The 27,254-nt window shown below is 45.1% G+C and overlaps 1 protein-coding gene across 3 annotated transcripts in view; it reads left to right on the top strand.

Annotated features, from left to right (window-relative positions):
* The window catches only part of Stox2 (storkhead box 2), a 208,395-nt gene that overhangs the window by 38,425 nt on the left and 142,716 nt on the right, over nucleotides 1–27,254 (top strand). The window contains exon 1 of one of the 3 annotated variants that reach the window (XM_051182391.1): nucleotides 19,500–19,775. The exons of 1 other annotated variant lie outside the window; for it this stretch is intronic. The gene's annotated coding sequence lies outside the window, so the exon portion shown is untranslated. Of the gene's footprint in view, nucleotides 1–19,499; nucleotides 19,780–27,254 lie in introns of those variants that run through there. One more of the 3 variants, XM_051182394.1, reaches the window with a different exon arrangement.

The following is a 27,254-nucleotide window of genomic DNA, read 5'->3' as shown; positions in this document are numbered from 1 at the left end:
ACATCTGTACCAGTCTTCACTGCTGAGTCTGTTGTTAAACTGAAGTTATTGCACCATAGGTGTGAGAATCCAATGTACTTGTCATGAGTGGCCGTCTTATTTCATAGGAGCTTTGTCACTGCTGAGGCAGAGTATATGAGGTCCTCTTTTGTCAAATTGGTACCATCATTCTCTCAAAATTGGGCCATAGTGCCCACACCCACTGTTTTTTTTTTTTTTTTTCCAGAGCAGCCAAAGCCAAGGCAGGAAAGTGGAGGGCAACTCCATTCAAGTCTTTAATTCTGTAGGTTTGAGCCCTCGATGCTTCTCGATGCTGCCCCCACTGAGGAGCCATGGTGGATGACCAACAGTTCACCAATGGGGCATCTTCCAATCTTCCAACCCTCTATCCTCCTCCATCTGTCTCACAAGTTACACTTGCTCAAGCCACCACGTTGGGGACAGAAGGACACAGGAATTCTTCGAGGAACACCCCAGAACCACTTAGGCTTGTTACGGTTCTCCAAAGACAAAGAGGTAGCATCCATGATGTACATCCTACTACAGACGCACCGAAACCCCTTCCCCCTGTACTCGTGTTCCTTCTCCACAGACACAGGCCAAGCTGACAGAGCAGGCCAAGCTGGACACCTAGAGACAAGCTGGGCCAGCGGGGTGGGGTGGTGGTGTGGGGGTGGGGTGGGGCGAGGCGGTGGGATGGGGTGGTGAGGTGGGATGGGGGTGGTTCTGAAGGCCACCTGTTGCCTGAACTCCCTTTTCCATGGCAAGACATCCAAATCATGGAGAGTAACATGATTTGTTCAAAGTTTACTGACTAAATAATAGTCTCAGCTAAAACATACCCAGTGGCATCTCATCGGGTATTTGATCAGATACCTGGTGACTGTGGTCAGAGAAGTTGACACATACACATCTGAAAAGCTACTAGTTTTCTTCCAGGTTAAAAATCTGGAAGACCCAACATGTCATTTCTCCTAGATGCCACCAGAGGGCACTTTGACCACGGGAAACAGAAGGTGGTGTGCCTGTGCTGTTTCTTTTAGAATAGCTACAGCCAGGGCAGAAAATCTGACGGAACCTTTCCCTTCAAGTTTCTAATTTTGCAGCTGGGAAAGTTGTCACTGTATGAAAGGCTACACTACAGGGCTATGGAGAAAAATTAAAGTTAGATGCTAGAGTTAGAGCTGTGACCTTTTGACCTTGGCTTTGCCTGATTTCCTTGTTAAGTCAGCCTTGTTTTTATTAGTGATTTAATGGCAATAATTTGCAATGTTGGGATTGTTTTGTTTGTATAAGCTACATCTCATACAAAGGATGTAGATGAACAGTCTGAAGGGCTTTCGGCAGGGGTTATGGCACTCTAGCTTCTCAGAGTGACCATTTTTTTTGTTGGTATTGTGTCCATAGCTAGCTTTGGTGAACACAGTAAGGATTTTCTTTGTTGGTCTCTTTGGTAAAATATTGACTACAAGTGACATAAGGGAGCTTGCAATACACACAACCTGGTCATGCAAAGATTCATTTCTTTTCACTGTACGTGTGTGTGTGTGTGTGGTCTGTGTGTATGAGCTCTCTATGAGCTCTCTCTCTCTCTGTGTGTGTGTGTGTATGAGCTCTTTCTCTCTCTGTATGTGTGTGCACTCTCTCTTTCTCTCTCTTACTCTCTTGTGCATGTGTGTTAGTTGCATGGCAGTGAGGGATAGTAAAGGGAATTCCTCTGAAAAAAAACATGTAATTTTTCTCTGTACTGTTGGGAAAATGAATTGGATATTTTCTTTTAGGGTCAAGTCTAAATTTGAGAGTTCTAGCATATTATCATTTCAAATAGGTGGATGAAGAACTGATTTTGGGGGGTGAACTACATGCATAATTTAAAATAAAACAATTCTAGCTAATTTGGAAAATACTGTTTTGTTTCAAATACCCTTTCTTTCTCTTTTTGTTGCAGCCAATCTCTGGTTCTAGACCGCCCATCTCTTGTCCTTCCCCACCCCACCTTTGAGCAATGGGGTTCTGGCTTAGTCTCCCCACTAGAGGGCAAGCAAAGAAAAGTAGAACTGGCTTGACAGGGTGTTTCTTTCCCTCCTGGACAGCAAGCAGAGGGCTCCTGTGTGGAAGTATTTATGGTGACTGCCACGTGGGGGTGGCCATTCGCTGTACGTTGGCTGTATGAAATTGCCAGGCTTTCTCCCTGGCCTCTAAGGCTCCCATTAAAAATGATTACAACACAAGTAGTAATGCCAATGGGACTTCGGTATGATAGGCTTAGCTCGCATGCCAGATACTTTCCTCAATGCTTTGAGTTTGCTTGAATTTACAGGTAAATGCTTAAGTTTATGGTTTTTATGCTTGGAGAGACATTGCAGCTGTGGATCTGTGTGTGTGTGAGAGAGTTTTCAACAGAATCCAGGGGGTATTGAGTGTCCTCTATCCTGAATGTTTGGGACTGGAATGGTTTTAATTTTGGATATTTTTTTGACTTTGAAGTATTCTAATAAACACAATGAGGTATCTCAGGGACTATCAGAGTCTAAACATGAAATTCATCTGTTTCCTAGACTTAGCGTGGCATGGCCTGGAGGTGATCTTAGATGGAATTTTTTTTAGTGCATCTCTATCTGGACATCAGTGCATCCCAAGAGGTCAGCTGTGAGGCTTTAGAAGTGGGACATCTTTTCACTCTTCAAAAGGTTTTGGATCCTGGGTTTTGTACTTTTGCTCCAGAAATATTCCACTTGTATATGTAAGTAATCAGGTATCTCTGTCTCTGTTGTCGGCTGGCCCCTCCCCACCTCTCCAGCCTGACCCGCCTGTGATTTTAAAATGAAGTTCATTTGTTGGTCCATTTTGCTCAGAACAACTTTTCAGAATACACAGGAAGTTTAGAAGATGAGGCAAGAAAAACAAAGAGTGTCATAAGACATTTTTTTGAAATACATACCATGTGACTAAGGAGACAGTGCCATCCATCCGAGAAAGAGCAAAGAGGGATCCGGAGGTGACCTTGCAGTTGGTCCTCAGGATAGTAAAAAGTACAACACCTCTCCTCTCTGAGGATCTTAGTTTCCCATGGAGTCAAACACTTTCAAAGGGCCATTTCTGTGGGAAAAATGAATCCTGGCTTTGCTTTGAGCTTGCAGAGCTGTGCTTGCCAGCATGTAGCTTAGGTAATTAATTTCCTTATGTAATCCCCATTCCAGAAGTTAAATGGATAACGAAGCCACTTGATCCTTTCATACTCATTACAACACATATTCATTAAAATCCAGCGCCCAGGTAATTCCCCATTTCCTTCGCTATTCTTACTGCTGTTCTTGTCTTGAGTATTTAGGAATCTGCTTTTATTATTGGCTGCCTCAGGCAGGCGCTGGGCAAAACCTAGCCTTTGCGAGCATGTATGAGAACTGCCTGGCCTGTATCGGTTTTCAAGTTCCATGCGACATGACTGAACTAATTTCTCAGATGCTTTGAGTGGAGTTTAGCGGACTGTTCCTTCACTTAAAAAAAAAGCAAACACAAAAACTCCCAGCCTCAGAGTCCAGGCCTATCCATTTCCCTTTAATTACCTCCTGAAGTACCTGTTAATGATTCATTAGTTATAAAAATAAATTATGGGTGCTCTGTAACTCCGTTTGCAGTTTCTTTTAAGTTTTTGAACTGCCTACCACTAGGCAGAGAAGTATGTGGCAGTTGTACAGGAGTGCGGCTCGGATTGCTTGTAATTTTATAGATTTAATAAAGATACAGCAAGGCTGTGTGCAAGCAGAGTTAGGCTCATGGGGTGGAAAGCGCTTCAGGACAAAAATCTTGGCTTCTTGTAGCATACCAAGTTGGGGGTTGGTTTCCTGCATTGCACCTCACGGAAGCTAAGCAGATAGGGCTGATGAGGTTCTCTGCCCATGCCTTGGTTTGTTTTGTATTGCTGTGGTACTGTGATGGCCCCATGTAACTTGGGGGAGAAAAGGGTTTATCTGGCTTATGTGTCCTGATCATAGTGCATTGTTGAAGGATCAAGCGGTAGCAGAGGCGGGAATGGCAGAGGAAAGCTGACGTGCTGGCTTGCTCTCCAAGGCTTGCTCAGCTTGCTGTCCTATGCAACTCAGGCCCACCTGCCCAGGGCTGGATGGTATGGTCCACAGTGGACCCAGCTGTCCTTTACCAGTCATTAATCAAGAAAATGCCCACGGACATCCCTATCGGCCAGTCCAAAGGGGGCAATTTCTTGTCTGCAGTTCCCACGTGACTCCAGTTTGTGTCCAGCTAACAAAAGCTAACCTGTCCCATCCTGTTCTCTGTAATTGTGAATGCATATGGCTCTTTTTCACACATGGCCTCCCAAACCCACTCGAGGTTGCAGTGTGTAGGTGAAATGGATCACAGTGAGTTTCCAGATTTTCAGGTGTCGGAGAAGAAAACCCTTTGATTTTCAAATAAAATTTCATATGAGGATAAGAATACTTTTTTTTTTTTTTTAAATAGGGCAGAAGACTAAGAAAACCAGAACTTCCCAAAGTCACATCAGCTTGACCCATAGGGCTGCTCAGAGAACTTAGGGTGAAAATATGAAAATAAAATATGAAAATAGTAGATTAAATAGTTTCTGTGTTTCCTCATGCTTGTACAGTCAGTCACATGCATAGACAGAGATGCGTGTCTTCCTGGGATCTGACATTTAGAATAGGGACTGACAAAGGGCCAGATAGCAAAGTGACTATTTTTGGCTTTGTGGGTCAGACAGTCTGAGACAAGACTGCCCAGCTCTGCTATGTGGCATGGGAACAGAACCAAATGAGCCTGTTGGCTTCAGGAAAACTGTGGATATCAAGATAGGAATCCTCAGTTTTTGGAGGATGAAATATTATTTTGACTTTTCCCTTATTGTCTAGAAATCATAGATAGGCTGTGATTTCCTGGGCTGGGTGTGGTCTGTGGGCCATAGACTGATGATTCTTGCTTAGGTTTCTCTGTAGACAGCACTTTTGCAAATGAATGTTTCTCCAGCTTTCAGAGTAAGGCCTTTGGAGTTTATTTCAGCTTCTCTGACAAGGTCTTCTCCTTTCTTGAAACAGAGTCTGTTAATCCCGGACCCAAATGCTCCCTGAGGTAAACTGTGCTCAGAGCCAGTAAAATAGGGGTGAGGTCTATAGGCCATTGGCGTAGGTTACAAACCGCCCAGATTCTAGTGGGTAAAATTACCAAGTTTTTGTCTTGGTCACTTTCCTCACACCTCTGACAGAACACCTGACACATGTAAAGCAAGATGGGAATGGTTTGTTTTGGCTGCTGACTTCAGGGGACACACAGTCCGTTGTGGTGGGAGCAGTTTGAGGTTATGGCATCTGGGACAGCTCGGGGTGGTGGCTCTGTCACCTGGAAGAGGTAGTGACAGACCAGTGGACTGTGCTGGAAGCAAGGCTAGGCTAAAACCTGCTTGTCCCCAGTGACCTGTGTCTGCCATAAGCACCTTTAAAAGATTCCACCGGCTGGGAACCAAATGTTCCAAGCACATAAGCCTAAGGGGAGCATTTTATATTCAAACCATGACGGCTATTATTTCAGGCATCGTGCTTGACTTTTGCCCCAGCGCCTCATGCTCCTTCCCAACAGACGTGTTCGAAGGATTGCCAAACTCAGTCCAAGGAAATGCAGATGTTCGATTTGCAGCTTCTCTGTTTGACCTGCCCACTCACGTCACAGCCTGAGCGGAAGAAGTGTTGGAAGGGAATGAGGCACAGTTGACAGGTGCCTAAGAAGCAAGAACAGCTGATGTGGGAATCTTGCCCCTACTGGGAGGCTGTTCCTGACTTTTTGTTCATTTTTTTCTCCTCTCGGCTGATTGGAGTCTCCAGTCCCCAGATTTAAGATTACGAGGAAGGCTAAAGGCAGGGGAGAGCCTAACAAGCTTCTTTTGTTTTCCTCACCTTCTTCTTGTCTTTCAGACGATAGCTCTGGAAGAGAGGAGTCTGGGAGCAAGGGGTCAGGAGTCAAGTGCAGGGCTTTCCGTGATCCTGAGGCAGGGTAGCCCCCAAAGAGAGCACAGGTCTATGCTTGCCTAGGGGAGTTACTCTCCTGAGCCAAGACGGATGGACCTGTGTAGGCTGAGGAGATAGGGTAGATGTTGATTGGAGGCATTGGCCTTTAAAGTGGACGTGATGGACAGATGGGGGCTGCTACAGACTCCTTTAGCATGGATCAGGACGTATATTCAGATTAGAGAGCAAAATCAGGGAGCAAGAAAGAGAAGAAGTGGTTCTTATGAGCTAGATACACATTAGGAGGGTGTCCGTGGTGCTGGGGAGGAACGGGCAGGAGACACTGACAGGACAGTGGAGCTGGGTGAGAAGAGGAAGAAAGAAGGCTAGCTTAGAGTGATGCTCAGGTGTCCTCCATGCTGAGTGAAGCAGCTGAACATTCTAGAAGTGGCCTTGTCTGTGAAGTCAGGAACAAGGTGTCTACCACTGTTTTTCAGAACTTGAGTCATTTATTCATTCATTCAGGAGAGTGTGGGCTGCCCCTCCAGAACTGACATTTGTGGGGACAGTGGTCCTGACCCATAAGTAGTTAAAGGCAAGGCTAAGTGGTATGTGCTTGCTTGCAAGGCACGGTGTTGCAGGGGCATGTGTTGTGGGAATAATAAAGGACTCAGCTGGCTGACAATAACGCCTGAGTATAGAGCCCTACATGAGTGAGCCATGGAGGGGACAGCTGTGGGGAGAAAGAGCTACCAGAGGATGCCTGTGAGGAGATTGTGGCTCCCATGTAGCCTGAGAGGGGGTGGGTAGTCAAGGACACTTTAGTGAAGGCTTTCACACCAGTGTTGAGGACTGTCTTCACCGTTGTCTGGAGACAGAAAAACACTGTACCTGTGGATCCCACACACAGGCCCACATTGTGATCTGTGTGTGTGTAAGGGTGTGCACAGCTGAAAACAGAATCCACACTCAGTACGTTAACCATTACCCAGTGTTTTATATTCTATTCACCTTCTTCATTATTGCTAATCGTCAACTGACTAAACCAAACGCCTGATTCCTGAGGGGCCATGACACACATTTCAGTAAATGTTGTTGTAGGCATTACATTGTAAGGAATTACATTGTTCTTCTCATGGCCTTGAGAATGCGTCAAGACTTCTAAGGTGGGTGACACCTCCATTATGTGCATTTGATAAAGTTGGCTGAGGTGGAAGAGCTGTGGAAGGGTGCAGTTGGGAACAGATCACAGACGAGCTAGGAATCAGGTGGCATGGGCTAGGCTGGGATCAGGAAGGAGCAGGAAGGGCCACTTGTGGTGAAGTGAACTTTCCCCTTGGGAACTTACTGTCTTTGTGTAGCAGGCTTGCAGTGGTCCAATGGTACAGGCATTTCTCCTGAGTTTTTCGTTCTAAACTCAGAATTTGAGTGGCCTTTGACCCAACCTGTTCTGAAGCAAGGTAGGACCTAGACATTCATGTACTCACTGCACAGAAGTTATTTCTCATTGCTTCAACCATACAGTGCCGTAAACTGGAAATTGGCGCTTAGTGGGGTACTTGTGCAGGTTGGGTACTCAGTCTGCAATGCCCCCAGGAAGAGCTTGCTCCTTGGAGGCACTGAAAGATCAAAGAAAGTTTCTGGAGTTACCCATATAGGTTATAGATTACCCACAAACCCCAGGCCCTCCTATGCCCCTGTTCCATGGTAATAGCAGCCTTTTTTACAGTGTAGCAATCATTCTTACCGCTTTTTTTCCTGATCATATCTGGATTAGTCTGTGCAGACTGCCATTGCCAAATACCACAGTCCTGTAAAACCCCATAATCTGGCTTAAATGACAGAAATCAATTGCTTACAGTTCCAGAAGCTGGGAAGTCAAGATCAAGTCTTTACGAAGATTTTCTTTTCTTTTTTTTTTTTTTTCTTTTCCCTTGCCGAGGGTCACCGGCTCTGGTGTCCCTTTCTCTTTCTGTGAAGATAACAACTCCATCTTAAGGGTTCCACCCTCCCTATCTCAGTTGATCATGCCCCAAAGGTCTACCACCAGGGCCGCACATTTGGGAGGGTGGACTTTCAATGTGAATTTTGGGAGGACATGGGTATTCAGTGGTAGCATTCATCTCAAGTCTTTGTTTCCATGTTAATAAGAAGAGCAAAAGTAGAATGAACACACTTGCTCAGAGGGTTGTTGGATTTTTGCATCTGCTCTTGCCAAGGCCCTGTGTTGCGTATCAATAGAGTCAGAGGTTAACTTAGCAGCCTCAGGGATGAACAGTAGGAATTTGTTTTCTGGTGGTAGGTTCTTAGTTTGTAATCTAGATTGGCTATGAACTCTCAATTGCCTTACCTCCCAAATACTGGGGTGACAAGTCTGTAGACTGTAGCTGGCTAAACAGCAGCCTTTAAAGAGAAAGGAAATTAGAAGGGAGGAGGCATGGAAGAGGAATAGTAGACGTGTCTATAGAAATGTATTTCTCTGTTCAGTAAATACCTGTGCGGAAGTTTGAAACTTACAACGTCTGTTCCTGTCACCTTCTCACCCCAAAGGCAATGCCACATTCCTAACAATGATGTTACCTGTTGGTTGTTATAGAGCTTGTGTGTGTGGTATGGTGTATGAGTGTGTGTGTGTGTGTGTGTGTGTGTGTTTGTGTCCATATAATGAAATGCAATGTACACAATAATGTCTAGGTTAGATGGGAGCTCTCTTCTCTCTAGAATGGAGAGTTTGGAACCCCATGAGAACTCAGGCAGTAGGTACCTGTACATACACACACACACACACACACACACACACACACACACCACACGCCCCCTTTCGTAATTCCTCACAGCAATCCTGTCACATTGTTAGACTATGGATGTTGTGTGATCTCCACGTTAGAGATCAATACCACAAGTGTGGGGTCGGGGAGCTTGGGCCAAGATTGTATCGTAGTGACAGCTGAGATGGAGTGCAGGCCTGTTGCTGAGGGCTGAGGGCTTGTGTAACTGCCATACCATGCTACTCTCTGCAGCCTTTGGGGGTGGTGACAAGCTCTGTCTAACTTATCTCAGAGGCCTGTGACAGAGCTTCCTGTTTCCATGTCCTGTGACCTGCCAGTACTTGTCATGTTTGACCTTCTGGCTGTTTTGTGTCTCGCTTTAAGTGTTTTGAAAATCTGGGCAGAAGACGTATCCTTTTCCCCCTTTTTAGGAATGTGTCACCTTCTGTCACTGTCACTTAAAGCTAAATCCTCTAGGATGTTAGGGACAAGCTGATATTGACTAAGATATTAAAAGAAATACTTCTTCAATGGCTTGGCTAAATGTATCTAAGAGGTAAATTTTGTTTCTTTGAGATGCCATTTGACACAGCAACTTATACACGATAGTGAAAAGAATTATCTGACTAGACAAACAAAAACAAGCAAGAAGTGAGCTGTCATTCTCTAGTGTGAGTAAATATTTGGGATGAGTCCCTGTGGGTCTCTCCTCAGATGAGCCTCTCAGGAATCCCTCCACAGGTGTGAGGTAAAGTCACGATCCTAGGCAGTGTCTTCTGGTGGTGCTTGGAGTTTGGGAATTCATTGTAGAATGACTTCCTTCTGGCAAACCCATTTATCTCTGGGGGATACAGACACCCAAACCTGGATGATGCTGGCTCCTGCAGCACAGTGTGTGTTGGGAAAGGCAGACGGAAGTGAGCCATCTTTTGTTCTTTCTGGGTTGGGAGGCCAGGAGTGCCTGTTCTTAGAAGTTCCGGATCCATGCAGAGGTCAGTAGGAGCCTGCAAGCATTGCTGCAGCCCTTGCCCTGGTCCCGGGGCACAGGTTTCAGTCCACTTGGCTGTGTGTGGATTGTGGTTGAGAGACTTTGGGAGCGTGTTTGAGAGCAGCTCACACACCTGCTGGTGGCACAGCTGGTGTGCTTAATAAAAGCTGGTGCTTAATAAAAGGTACCTTCTCTTCTCCTTCCCAGTTTCTTCCTGTGCTGTGTTCTAGTATTAAGTGACATTTGAGGACAAAGGGGACCAAAGCCTCACAACTGGCCTGTGGCCCAGGAGAGTGGGGCCCAGGGGTCTCGGGTACCTCTTCCACACCTGCCTATTCCTGCCTCCTGAGAATGAATGGTTGGATTGGCATTGGAGTCAGGGGAAGCTATGTGGGTCATACAGCTGATTACCTTTGTCTGAATGTGGGCTTCCCCATCATCCACTGTGAAAGCAGGATGCTGGGATATGTACCGGTGCAAAGCTAGACACTTGTGCCAGCTCAGAGGTGGGAGGTATGTTATCATTGACTGCAGCTCAGCTTCTTGCTTAATAGTGAATCCTCTCCACATGCCTGTGGGTTCTATGAAGATAAGCACCACGCTAGCCTTTGAGAGGAAGACCCGCTACTTAAATATTAGTCATAGGAATGATGGTTGGATAAATATTCTCTCAGAGAGTTGGGATATAATATGGATGCCATTAATTCCTGTACATTGTTCTTACTTTTTAATTGTAAGAATATAATTCAACTGTGTGTGTGTGTGTTCAGTTCATATCCATGGAGGGATGGTTCTAAAACCTTTTTGTAGATTTACAAATCCACAGATACTCAAATCATCTATGTAAAACAGCACAGGATTTACATGTAGCATACATAATCCTCCCATGTACTTTATATCACATCTAGATTTTTGTTTTTTGCTCACCTAATACAATGTAAATGGTCATTAGATTGTGTTCTTTAGGGAACATCGTGAGAAAAATATCTGCATGAGTGCAGACACAGCTTTGATTTTTATACAGATATGGAATCCCAGCATACTGTGCGGTGACTGTACACACACACACACACACACACCACACCCTCACCCTCCCACATTCCCCCCACACCCCCACACTATACCCTTCCACACACCACACCCTCCCCCCACACAGCCCCACACTCCACACCACACCCCCCCACCATACCCTCCCACACTTACACTCACTCCTCCACACACACACTGACCATTCCAGTATATGCAAAGCAGGAAGATAGAGAGGATAAGGGTCACCCCTACACAAGGTGCTGGGCACGGCTGAGGGTCTCCTTGGAGGGGTGGTGTATACACTGTAAGGACCTCTGAATTTCTTACTGCAATCTATTTTGTTTACCCCAAATAGAGAGCTTTGAGCTTGTTTTCTTTAAGTGGTCAAATCAACCTTGTAAATGGATGGAAAGGAAGGGAGTAAGAGTAAGTGACATGTGGAGTGGGTGTTTGGGGTCAGGGGACTGTATAATGCTAGTAGACAGGATTTCCTGATGCCTCTGAACTTAGGGATGTTTAAAGTGGGGCCCACAAAGAATTCAAGCAGGGATTGAGAGGAGGCACAGAGGATGTGTTCATATCTGTGCATCCAATGCCACCAGCCACGGAGTGTGTGCTGGGAGGATTCCTAACTGTAAAGGGGAGATCTCACCCGGTTTGAGCTGGTTACTGCCAGCCAAGAAGGAGAGAGCAGTAATTCAGAATCCACTCTTCTAGGTTGTCATTAAGTCCGACAAGTGACAGTTTACTAAATGGTCCCTACTACTTCATAAAATGGTAATTCAGACAGTCTCTATGCTGATAAGGCAAGCTGCCCCCCCCCCCGCCCCCACTAACGTGTGCTCCAGCTGGATCTCTAAAAGTGTCTGGAACAGATATGTAAATTCAGAGAGGAGTCGGGAAAACTAGTTGTTTTTGTTGCCATAGCAAAGCTGAAATGCTTCTCACCACAATTATTGATGGTGGCGATCCTGCAAAATCAACAGATACTGGGGTGTGGAGGTGCACATCTGTAATCATACTAGTGGGGAGGTGAGAGGCAGGAACACAGCATGGTCCAGGCTAGCCTGATCTACCTGAGGCCACAAAAACAAAACAAGATCAACTGTGGCGGTTTAAATGAGAATTGTCCCCGCACAGGCTCCTGTATTTGAACACTTGATTCATTTGGCTGTACTTTTGGGGTTTGGGGGGTGGGGAGGGGGGTGGTGCAGCCCTGCAGGAGGAAGTATGTCACTAGGGGCTGGCTTTAGGAGGGCAGAGCCTCAATCCACTTCCGGTTCACTCTGCTTCATGCCTGTGGTGAAAGATGTGGTCCCCCAGCCTCCTGCTGCAGCTGCCTGCTGCCCTGCATCCCCAACACTGCCACAGACCTGTCCTCTAGAACTGCAAGCCCAAACAAACTCTTTCTTCCCTAAGTCACTTTTGGTCACATTATGACAAAATCAAAATAGAGCGTTAAATAGGTGGCAGAGATGTGTTAAGTGCCTCCTGTGTACCAGGCGTTATACTGTGAACTAGACATGCAGTGGGGGTCAGATTTGTGCAATTTCTGGCCCTCAAGGAAGTTACATTGTTGTGCAATAATTTTGATCTCCCTACGGTTTATGGATAGGATATTATCTTAGGGGCTCAGGCTATTGCTCAGTGCTAGAGGGTTTGCTGCTAAAAACAAGCAAAAAACTTAAAAAATTAAGCAAAAAAAAAAAAAAAAAAAAAAAAAACCTAGCACAGGAAAGCACAAACAGTTCATTCAGCTGCTATAGAGGTAGATTTTCCTGTCTGTATAATCTGATAAAAGTAAACATTTTAAGAAAAAAGATCTGGGGCCAGGTGTTGGTGGCACATGCCTTTAGTCCCAGCACTCGGGAGGCAGAGGCAGGTGGATCTCTGTGAGTTTGAGGCCAGCCTGGTCTAAAGAGTTAGTTCCAGGACAGGCTCCAAAGCTACAGAGAAACCTGGTGTCAAAAAACAAAAACAAAACAAACAAACAAACAAACAAAAAACAACAACAAAAAGATCTGAAAGTGAATTCTCACTCCACCTATCATTGTCTGTTTTATATAAGCATTATGGAATGTTCTCTCTCTTTCTCTCTACCCCTCTCCCCATCAGGATTTTGATACCTGTGACTACTTTGACAATTTGTTTTAGTTTTTGATTAAAAAAAATTTTTTTATGCAATGCTTTGATCAAGTCTTTCCTGTCTCCTACTCCTCCTCATCTCTCTATCCACCCAACTTTTTGTTCTCCCCTCTTTCAAAATACAAAACAAAATGAAAAACTCAAAAAGAAAAGGGGGAGCACACAAAAAAGAAAATGAATACATGCAAAAGACTTATAAGACAAAAAAAATGTCATAACAAAAAATCTGCAAAGATACCATTGAGTTCATGTTGTATTTTGACCGTTTTAAAAAGTGTTAAAGACACAACAGAAGCCATTAGACACTGAATGACACAGCAGTATCGCAGGGCATTAATCTGGGACCAGTGGCTAACACCATCTTACTTTTCCAATTCTTGGCGGTGGATGGGGGGGTTGTGCGGATTGTTATGGGAAAGGTGTTCTGGGAGTGTCTTGCTTATTGACTACTGAGAATCTCATGAATGCGATAATCAGTACATCTTTCTCTTCTATTTATAGCAAACACATACTTAGCCTTAAGTAACCTAGAGAGGGCACATTTACAGAAAAACCCATTTACAATCTTCCCTGTAAATGTGAAAACATCCATATAAGAAAAATTCCACAAGACGTACTGCTCAGTGTTTTATTTGAAATTCTACTTCAAAACCAAGAATTTTTAGTTGTTTCCAAACTTGGTACTTGGTGCTAAAGCATTCTTCTGTTCCAAATTAAACACACACACACACACACACACACACACACACACACACACACAGACACACACACTTCTTGTCAGTTATTTTCACACTTGTTAAATTTAAATTTTAGAGAGAGTTTAAACAAAAACAGTGAAAATGAACGGTAAGAGCTGCCTGCAGTATTAACGGGGAAGGAGTTTTTTTTTTTTTTGTGCACAGGTCCCCCATAAATGCCCTCATTTTACTTGTATCCAAAATTGGCAACAGACTTAACTCAAATGCTTCAGATTTTAATTGTCAAAGTGAAATTGGTAAAAGAAAAAAAATTGTATTTTTCTTATTGACTGGGTTGTAGTTATTCTAAAGATAACATGAGAGAGTATTTTAACAGGAGAAAATAACTTCTTGAACTACACAATCCATTATTCCATGTTCTTGTCTTTGTATATGAGTGTTATTTTTCTAGAAATTTCAATTTTAACTGCCCCATAGTTCTCCATTTTGTTTCTTCTGAGTTAATATCTTGATATATAAATCACATTTATAGACTATAGGTACAAGGTTCTGAGAAGAAATTGTTTATTTTTTAAAATCTTATTTGTATGCAATATTCTTACACCCAACCTTAATTTCTAATCTAAAATCAATATCGTCTTAAAAAAAAAAAAAACAACAACCCTAAATCATGGTACTAGGGAGACAGATAGCCCACCCAGTAAAGCCTTGTTGTGCAGGCAGGAGGACCTGAGTTTGGATTCTGGTGTTCATATAAAAAGCTAGACATGGCTGTGTGCACCTACAATCCCAGCACTAGGGAGGTGGAGGTCAGAGGCTCCCTGTTTCTTATGCCAGCAACTCTACCAGGAAGCTATTGAGGAAGACTCCCAATGTCAGCCTCTGCCTTCCCACAAGTACAAAAACACCCACATATATGTGTGTACACATGTGACCATGTATACATACAAAAAGTTAAAAAAAAAAAGATACAACCCAAACTATTCAATGTGAGAAATTATATTTGCTGGTATTCATGAATAATAATTTTTTCCCCCTCAGACATGTAGCATATTCTGAGAGAGTTCCCAGGGTCCAGTTGAATGTTTTGACCATGGGGAGTTTCTTCAAGGAAGCGATAGTTGACTGGCTAGAAAAGCAAACTTAGGAACTCATTTCCATCTTCAGGGTCCTCACCATGTGTGAGTGAAAAACCAGGGTAAGCAACTGATTTTTTTTTTTTTCTGTAAAAACACCAGTTTTACTTTCTTGAACAATATTGTTACATATATATTTTTAAATCTTACCAAAAAACAAACAAACAAACAAACAAAAAACAGGAAAAACCTGGATTTAGTTTTAGCACAGCAGAATCAAGTTTCCTTAAGTATTTGAAAAACAAAAGAGAAGGGAGGAGAGAAGGGGGTTATGAAGGAATAAACGAAAGGAAGGAGTAAAGACAAATGCCAGGGATGGGTGGGATGGGAGTTGGGCAGCGCCTTCAGCACTCAGGTTTTCTTCACCATCCCTTAGCCTTTAGTTCTTGCTTGTGCATGGCCTGACACTCACCCAATAGTGAGACTGTCTGAGCCCATCCCCTGGCTTTAACACTTCTGTGGGCCTTTGAGTCTTGGAAATACAGTATATGGGCGCTTTTCAGCCTTTATTTGAAGATGTGAAGGTCTCACACCCTAGCTTTTTCTTCCCAGCTTTCTGATATCACTCACCTATACTGGATTGCTTGCTCCAGATGTCACAAACTAATGCACATACTTTCAAATTTCCCAGACAAAGGATTCTTGGGTAGTTGTCTCTACCCAGGGAGACTTGTGAACTAAGCTAAAGAAACACAAGCCCCTTTGTGCTGTTCTTCAGGGAGCTTCCAGACAGCTTAAAACAAACAACCACAGATGCTTGGAGGCGTGGTGCTCTGATCCTTCCAGCATCAGGGATCCTCATAGGAAACAGAGCGCCATCTTCAGGACCACAGTTGAAGTGCCGGGGGGTGGGTGGGGTGGGGGGGGGTGGGGGGGTGGGGGGGCGCATCGGGCTGGGATGATTAACATTCCACTGTTCCTCATCTCCTATTCATTTACCTGCTTGGTGTAATGTCTGTCCAAGTAGCTCCAGAGTTCAGATGACGTTGGTTCTATTAGATGTCCCTCCTTTATTAGCTGTTTCTGTGGAGGAACAGGCACCTGGAGGAATTTCCTACTTTGATTTCTATTGATCTCAATCCGTGCATGTGTGCCCCAGAAGACCACGATGTAGAAAAAGAAACACATGCACAAAGTTCAGAAGGTTCCCTTGTAAGTTTTGGAGCAAAAGGAGAGGAGAGTGTTTAGTGAGAAGAAGGGAATAGAAAATGGAAGGATTGTGGGGCCAGGGATTGTCCTCCCTGAGGGCAGTTGGGTTCTCATCACCCACACGAGGTAGCTCACAGCCCATGTCTGACTCCATCTCCAGACATCCATCCCTCTCTTCTGTCCCTTGCCACCACTGGCATATACATGGCATATTCACACAAATACACACAAACAGGGACGTTTTAAAATAAAGATTTATTCATTATGTATACAGTGTTCTTCTTGCATGTATGTCTGCACGCCAGAACAGGGTGCGAGATCTCATTATAGATGGCTGTGAGCCACCATGTAGTTGCTGGGAATTGAATTCAGGACACATGGAAGAGCAGTCTGTGCTCTTAACCACTGAGCAATCTCTCCAGCCTCCAAACATGGACTTTTAAACTTTCTTTTTAATGGGAAGATATCAAGTGCTCCAGTTTCATGTATCACAATGAGGAAGTCTTCCTAGAGGGGCACACAGCTCCCCTGGCTTCTCTATGACAGGCTAGTGCTTGGTTGGCTATAGTAGAAAACTTTTGCAATAAATAAATTAATTGATTAATTCTAGCATGTGAGTAAGAAACTTGGGGATGGATAGGCAAAGGCCAGACAAACAACACAGTGATGTCAAAAATTCATCCCTCAGTCTGGTAAGACATCTCAGTGGGTAAAGACCCTTACTATGCAAACCTGATGACCTAAATTCAATATTTGGTACCCAACCCACAAAGCTGTTCTTTGATCTTCACTTGAAGGCTATGATGTGTGTATGTGTGTGCATGTACACATACTCACACATACTAATAATAAGTAATTTCTTTTTAAAGAAAAAAAGGTATATAGTGTCCTAGCAGTTACATAGTAGGGTAAAAATCAGAGCTGACAACTCAGAGCCAAGGTAAGCTGAAGCCAGTAGCTGCTGACACTCAGGAGCCCAGAGCTTGTGGCAGGTTCCCGTGGATCATGTGGACCCATGGAGTGCTTGCTTTCCTGCTCTGGTTCTGGCCCTGTTGAAGTTTAGCTTTCACTGAGAGCTGACAATCAGCTTGGAGCAGGTCTGGTCATCTCTAGACCTTAGACAGTAAGTATGGTGTTGAACACAGTGTGTATGTGTGTGTGTGGGGGGGTATGGGGGGCGTGGAGGCAGCAGGCCCTAACACTGAGCTGGAAGATGGGAGAAGAATCTTTTGGTTCCAAGTTGGGAACTTGGCCAGAGTCCCAGGCTGAGGAGGAGCCAGATTTACTGGGCAGTTACCAAAACAGGAGCTTGGGAACAAGGCTCTGCGGCAAAGCCCTGTTATTTGAGGGTTGGAAGAAGGCTGGAATTAGGGAACGGCAGCCTTTTGATTAAAGTTGGGGCATTAGGGAATGAAGAACAGCCAGTGCTACCTGGTGTAGGACCCCAGGGCAGAGCTGGCCACGGCTGAAGGCCTCCAGCCTGAGAATGGGTTGGTCTTGAGAACTGAGAGTCAGATTGAGCCTACCACAGACACACCCTCTGGTCTCTGTCGGGAGAGAGAAGAAGAGATGTGGCTTCTTGGGTAACATTATGGACTGTTGGAGAGATGTGTCATTTATAGGACTTGGCAGAAGAAGATATGAGCTTAGGTGGTTGATCTTAGTAGGGCTGGGGCGATAGATCCATCAGTGGTTAAGACCACTCACTGCTCTTGCAGAGGACCAGGTTTCAGTTCCCAACACCCACATGGTGGCTCCAAAACTGCCTGTAACTCCTGTTCCAGAGGGTGTAATGTTGTCTTTTGGACTCTGAGAGTACCTGTTTGGTACATGGTATGCATGCATACCTACATATCACACACACACACACACACACACACACACACACACTCACACACACACACACACACACACACACACACACACACACACACACACGGTATTTACCAAATGTGGTGGCTCCTGCCTGTAATCCTAGCTCTTAGAGGCCGATGAAGGAACATAGCAAGTTTGCCTTGGCTACATTTATACAAAATGAAAATATCAAGAACAAGGAATATTAAAGCAGCATTGGTTTTTGAAGTTAACACGTCTTGAGTGTGAGATGGGCATGAGACATCGAGGAGGGCCTGCTGTGACTAACCACAAGAGAATGGTCTTTTGGAGGTGGATCATGGCAGGAGAGATCAGAGCCTTGGCCTGGGAATGTGCAAGCAGCTCCGGAGTTGCTCTAGGGAGGGCTCTGCACAGTGCTTCTGTCTGTCTGTCTGTCTGTCTGTCTGTCTGTCTGTCTGTGCTCCAAGACACAGAAGCTGTTCCCTTTGATGGTTTTGCCTCTTTCCACTGCATCCTATGCCTATGAGTTATTTTCTCAGGCCCCTCGAATTTCTGGTGGGTTCCTGTTTCTTAACATTTCTCCGATACATGTAATTTCTGCCGAACACATGCATTTTCTTAAGTATTCCTAAGCATTTATGCTTATTATATATGATTTCTGTTAGTAGTATCTCTGCAGTAATTTTAACAAGGATGGAACCTAATGCCTCATGTATTTTGGCAATTTCTCTTCCCCCTAGCTTCAGCCCAACCTATCCAATGTGTTCGTTAGTGAAATTTCTGTAATGGAAAGTTAAAAGATGAACACATTGGCATCTCTCCCTTTGCTCTTAAATCATAAACAAAGTGTGACAGGACAGTTATCCTCAATGGATAATCCAATCACCCACTTTGTCTTGGATTGAACATTTCTTTAAGCTATGATGAATTCTTTGTTTTCTGAATTCAGAGGTGGAATGTTTATGATTTATACCAATAAGGAAAAATAAATTAATTGAAGTCTATAAAATGAATGAACTTACAAATTGAATAGGCAATACCTAGAAGAAAGCCCAAGTTCTTGACACTCAAAGGCTGCATCCTCATTAGAACCTGAGATTTGGAATTTAGGTGAGAAACAGTTCTTCCAAAAACATATGCACAGTACAAAGAACTTTCTAGAGCTTAGGTCAAACTTCCAGACAGGTAATTAAGTGGCTTACTGATGAAACCAGGGGCCTACTGAGAGGAAGCAGCAATACTAATTACACTGGAATTGTTCTGGAGAAGAAAGAACCACAGGTCAGTGTGGCTGATTCTTGCCCTCCGTAGCCATTCCCAGGCCACAGGGTTTGAGGGGGAAAATGAGAGAGAGAGGAAAATGAGCTATTTCCTTTTGGTCTGGCAACCAAGTTCAAGGGCTGTTTTGTTATGTAAAACACAGGTGGTTCAAGGTCCTGGAAAGGCCAGATGAGCTTGTCTTCATGGTTACACCTTCCGTGTTGCTTTTTAGGTCAAGGTGATGGGGTGTGGGGACTCTGCAGAGTGGATTCAGGACCCAGCCCTACAGGCCCTTTAATGACTTCAGTGTGGGTTTTCATCTCCTGGCCAAGCGTTATCATACTTGTTCAGACAAGCCGTTCACCACTACAGGAGAGTGTGGGAACACTGCTCGAGCAACTAGGGAAGAAACACTGTGTGAAGGTAGAAACCAATTACATTAGGGTTTATTTGAATGCACTCCGGAAAGAACAACTTTGAATCTCTGGGCTGTGTAAAGAGAGCCTTTCCTGGGAGGGAAAAAGGAACAGGATTGAAACCTCCACTGAGCCCAGCTATCTAGAATGTTCCAATTAGCTACCAGGAAACCTGAAATGCAGAGTGTAATAAAATGTTGACAGCAGTTGCAATCAGCGTGCGGTGACTCTGGACTGCAACAGCATCTTTGGCACCAAACGAAATCAAGGGAATAAAAGCAGCCGTCCTCAGGATTTGAAGTAAACCCTAGATTATTTCCATCTGTACATTTTACAGACCGCTTGCAAAAACCAGAAACCCCGGACTCAGACCGCAGAGTGGGTGAGTATATTGAACTCTGGGGTGAGTTGCCAGACAGAGGAGACTCATTTTAAATATAATGCTTCACAAATCCCCAGCTCTTTCCTTTCTTTCCGGTGACAGTGGCACTAACATGTTATTTGTCCAAAATCTGGAAGATCAGGAGGTGTTATTTGTATGTCTCATGTGGCATGTATCGCTGCTTATAAGCTTTTACATACTGGCCCTTCCTGCTTTCACAATCCCCTGTAAATGTAAAATTATTTGTAAGTTGCTCTCCCATTCCATTTTGTTCTTGGTGAGTTTTTGTGCTCGCTTGAGAAATGTGTGGAAAGGTCACTGCAAAACACATTAGGTTTGTAATAATGACTTGGTGCATAACTGTCATACGTCACTTAACTTATCACGTCGTCCATTTTCTATTTCGTATCCAAGAGAAAGAATGCTCTTTTGATAAGCAAAACATAAGCAATAACTAGGTGCATTTTCTTTTCTTTTGGTTCTGTGTTTGACTGACATTGTAACTTGGGCCAATTCTTAGTTTTTGTGTGGTCAAGTCCTATAGATTGAAGATGACACATGAAATGCAAGACTTTTTAGATTGCCTGCCTGCGTTTATCATGGCTTATGTTTGCTCAGAGATATTAGATCCAAATTTATAAATTCACCCTGGAAAAACTAGATTCCTGGCAGCAGAGGATGGGGGTGGGACAAGGAAGTGTGCTTATTACTTTTTTTTTTTTTAAATAAAAAGTGAATGTATATTTAAAAGCAGTAAATAAAAGAGGCCCATTTATCTAAGCTGTTTATATAAAATTAGAGTTAGACCCAGTGTGAATGGGACTGTTAGGTAAATTATTTGACATCTCGGTGAGAAATGGAAACTTTCTTCGAAAGGAGCTTGCTGTAGAGCCTGGCAAATAAAATTAATGGAGCCATTTTAACTTGAAAAGAGCAATTAATGGCAGGTTGCAGAAGTCAGCCAGCTAATTGTCACTTCATACTTTCCCACCCAGTGCATACTGGAGGTTGTTTATAAGCAGGGAGTGAGCCCGGTGTAATGCTTGGCAATTCTTGGCTACCCTGCCAACATTAAGTCTGAGCTCTTCAGTAGTGTGACTGGCTGCTGGGGACCATGTGTCCCCAGAGACATTCATTCTTCCCTCAGAAGCCCAAGAGTCTTAATGTTTCAGCAGGACATGCCTCACCACTGTGTGTTTTCTGGCACCTTAGTTTTCACACCATAATCTGGCATAGAAGGTGTGACTGCGGCACAAGGCGGAGAGGTGGAAATAACCGCAACTTGCGGTTTGCAGGCAGGTTGAATCACACACATTAGTTTAAGTGTTTGATTCTGAAAAGGAGTGACCCCCACGGTTATGAGTTCAAATCCCTCCTGTGGGAGGGTGTGCTGGCTTCAGGCAACCGCTCATTTTCTTTAATGCACAATGCAGATCCTTCAAGTTCATACACTTGGGGGGATTGTGCAGATGTATATGGGGCCTCTCTGGACACTTGGATCCTATTGAATACATTACTACTTCAACACATTAAATGGACCCTTGTGCCCTAAAAAATATGCATGTAAGTTCCACATGTGAGCTTTCTCTTGCTGAAAGGGTAACCTAAAGTAAAGGTGGCTTGGAAACCCAAGCTCATTATTGTAGACAATGGAATGGTTGTCTATGCAGTATTCATTTTGAAGCCATCTCAGTGCGGGGGGGGGGGGATCTTTCTGCAAGGTTTATAATGAATGGGTTCATAATATGTTTTAAAACAGTGTATATAGGAGCACAGAAGTGGGGGCTGGCGAGGTGGCTGCTCTTCCAGAGGTCCTGAGTTCAATTCCCAGCAACCACATGGTGGCTCACAGCCATCCGTAATGAGATCTGGTGCCCTCTTCTAGCCTGAAGGCAGACATGCGGACAGAACACTGTATATACAACAAACAAGCAAACAAATCAATCTTTATTGAAAAGAAGCAGAGAAGTGTAGAGGGAAGGTGTTAAATAAGCATGGTTGGCTTCTACTGCAAAATACACTTGAAGCAATCAAGATTTTACTCAGAGGAAGGTAGGGTTGGAAAGGCACCATGAGGGATGTTGTCAATTTATCTGAAAGTGGGTGGGCAGGGAACAAATAATTCTGTCCTTTCAACGGATTCCCCAGTTCTGTTTGAAGTGACATGGGACATTTTGAGCTGTCTGTTGCTGCAGCTTTAATAGGGATCTTTCAGCATGTCATAGACATACCAGTGACACTCTGCAGCAGCTTAGCTCAGTTTACTACCCGTCCAGGGGCCTATCCTTGGCTATGCTGGGTCTCCCTGACAAGCTTCAGGAGAATTTAGCCACAGTGATATACCCCATGGGAAAATCCTGAGAGTGAATCCTGGGGTCCACCACAGTCGTGAGACACCAGTCTTCATCTCAACTGGAGGACAGCCCAGGGTTCTCCCAGGAAATGCCTCATCTAAAAGCCACCTGTATTCCCCAATATCTGTCCCTCCCTGACTAATGGTGCAGTTAGCTGCTATGGGCCCAGCTATTCCTAAGAATAATGCGGCCCTTTGCTATACAGGAAAAGTGAAAGATTGCGCTAGGATGTTTCTTGGAGAGTCTGCATTTGCATCAATGTCTGTTTAAAAGTCATCCCATAGGTGTGTTAACGGCTGTTGTATTATTCTCTTTAGACTCATCTTTCACTTTTATAGACACCGTGACAAAATCCCTGACATGAAGCAACTGAAGGGAGGAAGGGTGGATTTCAGTGTGTAGTTCACGGGGAGACCGACCATCATGATGGGCAAGGCATGGCAGCAAAAGAGGGGGCACTAGCTTAGCTGGTCAGATCGATGCTCAGCTCCTTTCCACCTTTTTCTTCAGCCTAGGAATGGTGCCGCCCACACTCAGGGTGGGCCACTTCTTAATTAGAACTATCTAGAAATACCCTCATTGACAAACCCAGAGGTGTGTTTCCATGGTGATTCTAAGTCCTGTCACATTGACAGTGAAAATGGCCCATCGGACTGACATTATCAAGAATGTGCCATGGGAAGTCCTGAAGTTGCTCTGTGTCCTCTGAGGGAGGAGGTGGTGGTGGATGACATGGAGTGTCACGAAGTGACAGGAGGGTGTAATTAAAGCTGAACTGTGTGGCTAGGAGGACAGTGAGATCAGATAAACCGTTGTCTTCTTTCTAGAGTAGCTCTGAGTATTTCAATGGTAGCCCAGCACGAGCCAGACACTGCTACAAACTCCACACCCCATTAGTGGTTTGTTATTAAGTGCTTTGTTTGAGTTCTGGCTTGTCATTCTTTGGATTAGGCCTGCAAGTTACAGGCTTGCTCATCAGTTTCTGGTGCTCCTGGGGTGTGGTGGAATGTTCAGGAGATAGGGCATTGGGGGAGGAAGTTAGGACATTGGGCTGCACCCTTAAAAAAGTAGTAGGACCCCAGTTACTCCCTCTCCTTTTCTTTGCTTCCTAACCACAGTGAAGGGCCAACCTTATTTATTTTACTAAGTACATTCGCTGCCATGATGCTCTGTTTGCTTCACCATAGGCTCCAGAGCAATCAAGGACCAAAAAAGTATGACATGGAAACCCTGCAAGTTGGAGCCAAAATAAGTGTCCTTCCTCACAGTTGTATGCCTCAGATATATTTGCCCTAACGATGGAAAACTAACGTTTGCCCTCTCTGATGCCTTTTTCTCTTCACCACATCACTTAAAAGCCTAGTCTTGCTGGCAGCCATCTCATTTTTGTTTAAACCTCTGGGCATTAAGCTAGAGAATGCTTATCCTTACCTTACCATTCTCCTCAAAACATTCTCTCTTGCCTGTGGGCATCCGTGACATCACTAAACCATTTTCTTGGCCCTGTCTTCTCTAGTTGTCTTCCACAGTGTTATTGTGGCATCCACTTCTGTTTTGTGGTCCCTTCCTTGGTCTCAGGAAAGTTGCACTTTTCCTGTTTGCATCTGCGCTATTGGTAGTTTGTGCACACGTCTGTATTTCCCAGGTTCAATCCCATCTATCTCCACCACCCATGGATGGTGATAGCTCATCTCACATTGCTGTGTCAGTTCTCACATGGAGGGCTCTGTAACTCAATTCTCAACTATGCATTGGGTGCCACCCATGCATGGCACTGGGAGTAGAGTGATACTCCCAGGAGGTCCCTACCTCCTGCTGAGACCATCTAGGTGAAGTATGGGCTCCCCAGGAGACTGGTGGAGGGTTGCCTAACCCAACTCCTGAGTCTTCAGCACCTTTTACCCCTAACCTCTCTCTGGTATTCCAGTGATCTGTTACTACTTCAAAGAAGCTCAGGTACAAGAGTAAGCAGGCATTTCTGGCTCTGTGCTGCTGATCACCCTGTCTGTGGTGGTGTGACCTCTGCTCTCGGGTGTAACCCCGGATTTCAGATTTCCCCGTTCAGCTCCTCACTCAGTCGCCCACCTCTGTCAACGCTTCCTCTGTAATTGCTCTCAATCTTTCCTCCTACTTTCTGTTCCCATCACCACTGCCCGCGGCCAAATCCTCGCCACCTCATTCCTGTACTGTTTAATATTTATAAATGGGCTATTTACTCATTCAGAGGAGACTTAAAAAAGTTATCCAGGCAGTTCATGTTCATGGTAGGAAAAAAAAAAAATGGAAAATGCAGATAAACAAAAAGAAAGAAGGGAGGAAGGGGGCGGTGGGGGGAGAGGAAGGGAGGAGAGGGGTCAGGGTGGGGGAGAGGGGGGTCAGGGTGGGGGGAGAGGAAGGGAGGAGAGGGGGGTCAGGGTGGGGGAGAGGAAGGGAGGAGAGGGGTCAGGGTGGGGGGAGAGGAAGGGAGGAGAGGGGGGTCAGGGGTGGGGGGAGAGGAAGGGAGGAGGGGGGTCAGGGTGGGGGAGAGGAAGGGAGGAGAGGGGGGGTCAGGGTGGGGGAGAGGAAGGGAGGAGGGGGGGTCAGGGTGGGGGAGGGGAAGGGAGGAGGGGGGTCAGGGTGGGGGAGAGGAAGGGAGGAGAGGGGGGTCAGGGGTGGGGGAGAGGAAGGGAGGAGGGGGGCGGTGGGGGAGAGGAAGGGAGGAGGGGAGTCAGGATGGGGGGAGAGGAAGGGAGGAGGGGGGTCAGGGTGGGGGAGAGGAAGGGAGGAGAGGGGGGTCAGGGGTGGGGGAGAGGAAGGGAGGAGGGGGCGGTGGGGGGAGAGGAAGGGAGGAGAGGGGGTTCAGGGTGGGGGAGAGGAAGGGAGGAGGGGGGGTCAGGGTGGGGGAGAGGAAGGGAGGAGAGGGGGGTCAGGGTGGGGGAGAGGAAGGGAGGAGGGGGGTCAGGGTGGGGGAGAGGAAGGGAGGAGGGGGGCGGTGGGGGGAGAGGAAGGGAGGAGGGGGGTCAGGGTGGGGGAGAGGAAGGGAGGAGGGGGGTCAGGGTGGGGGAGAGGAAGGGAGGAGGGGGGCGGTGGGGGGAGAGGAAGGGAGGAGGGGGGTCAGGGTGGGGGAGGGGAAGGGAGGAGGGGGGTCAGGGTGGGGGAGAGGAAGGGAGGAGAGGGGGTCAGGGTGGGGGAGGGGAAGGGAGGAAGTGCAGAGGGAAGAGAAGGGAAGGAAAAAGGGTCACTTTGTTCACAATTCAGATACCTTCTAGTCTTTTCTGTGGTATCTATCTATATGCCTAAATACCCTCAAATATACAATCTTAGGAATGATGACAATGTCCTCTGTGTTATTTGTAGTCTGCTTTTGTTGTATTTTGTTCCTCCATGTGTCTAGATATAGTTGTTACGGCATCTTATGACTGCACAGTGATCTGATCTCTTGACCTGTGTGTCATTTCAGAGTATTGTATACAGCACTGCCAGCTTCTTGTAAAACTTCATGATTCTTGATGCTCTTCGGGAAAGAAAAAAAATGTAGGCAACTCCCTTTTGCTCCCCACCTATGTAGATCGGGTGCTCACTTTTCCCAGTCTTTGCTCTGTGAGATGAAAATCTGCCCTTTAATTGCAATTTGGTAACTATGTTACCTTTCCTTCTGCCGGCACTGTAGTTGTTCAGGAAGGTGGGGGTGTGGCAGGAGCATCCTGAAATCTCACAGCTTCTTGCTCATTGACTCACTCTTTCTAGTTCATTCCAGTCCAGAGCCATGGAATGAATGTTCTTGGTCCTGGGACCACAATGTGACCTAAGTACCTCCCTGCAGAGAGAGCAGGCACAGTGGAGACAGAGCTGGGAGTGCAGTGACAAGCGGGAGTGCAGTGACAAGCGGCTCAGACTCAGAGGCTAGCTGCTCACAGTCAGAGAGCCCAGAAATGGGCGGTACAGGTTTGCCAAGAGGATGCTGAGTAGCCTGGGAGGCCAGGGAGACCTGGAGCCCAAAGAGATGGTGTGGTGAGGGAGGGATAGCTCAGATGGTAGTAAAGCGGTTGTCTTGGACCTGAGTTCCCCAAAGACACAATTAAAAAAAGCCAGGAGAGGTGTTGAATGCTTGCCACCCAGGGCTGAGGAAGGGAGGTAGCTTAGTTGCTGGCTCAGCTCTAGGATCAGCAAAGGACTCTCTCTCTCTCTCTCTCTCTACATTTATATTATATATAATATAACAATAATATATAATATATTATGTGACATATATAATATACAATATATGTTTTATATATGTGTATCATTTCAGAGCATTGTATACAACACTGTATATATCAGATACAATATATGTTATATAATATACAATACATTTATATTACATAATAATATATATTATTTTAATATATATTTAAGATTAATATATATTTAAGATATATATTCTAATTGTGCCTGAGGGATGGAACCCAAGATTGCTCACTGGCCTCCATACGAATGTGCATGCACACCTTCACGTATACATACATGTACACACTTATGAACAGATAAGCATGCAGGCGCCCCCTCACCCAGCACACACATCCTTACAGAAGATGTGACATGGTAGATGTCCACTTGTCACTGTTGGCATGGCCACAGTGAGGATGGGATGGCAGGTCTGGAGGGTCAAAGGCCTTAAAAGGATACCTCCTTCCTTCTTTTCAGACAGGCCAGTTAAACTAAATGGCAAGACCCATTCTACTGGCTTGGCCCTTATCCCAGGTCCTCACGATTTAAAACCATGATTGATTTCCACATTTTTATGACAGTGATATTGCCAGCCAAATCCTAAAGCTCAGGTGTCTCTAGGATAATCCAAATTATTTTATTAAGTTGATCACATTTTTTTTAAAGACTCTAAAACCCTTTTGATATTCCAGAATTCCTCTTCCTTATGTCATATACTTACCCAGCGTGATTAGTCCAAGTCTCAGTGTGTGCACGTGTGTGTTCATTTGCTGTGCATTCATGTATTAAAGTTAGTAAAGCCGCTACTGTATGTAATGGTGTATGCGTTGTGATACTGTGGAAGCCGTTGGCTGTTTAAGGAGAGTCTATAATTCTGCAATTAAATATCGGTGTCTCTTTAAAACCACATTCCTATTTGCTGACGTCTGTACCCAT

This window comes from Phodopus roborovskii, unplaced genomic scaffold (assembly GCF_943737965.1).
Source record: "Phodopus roborovskii unplaced genomic scaffold, PHOROB, whole genome shotgun sequence".
Classification (NCBI taxonomy): Eukaryota; Metazoa; Chordata; class Mammalia; order Rodentia; family Cricetidae; genus Phodopus; species Phodopus roborovskii.
This window is presented reverse-complemented; position numbering and strand designations above follow the sequence as displayed.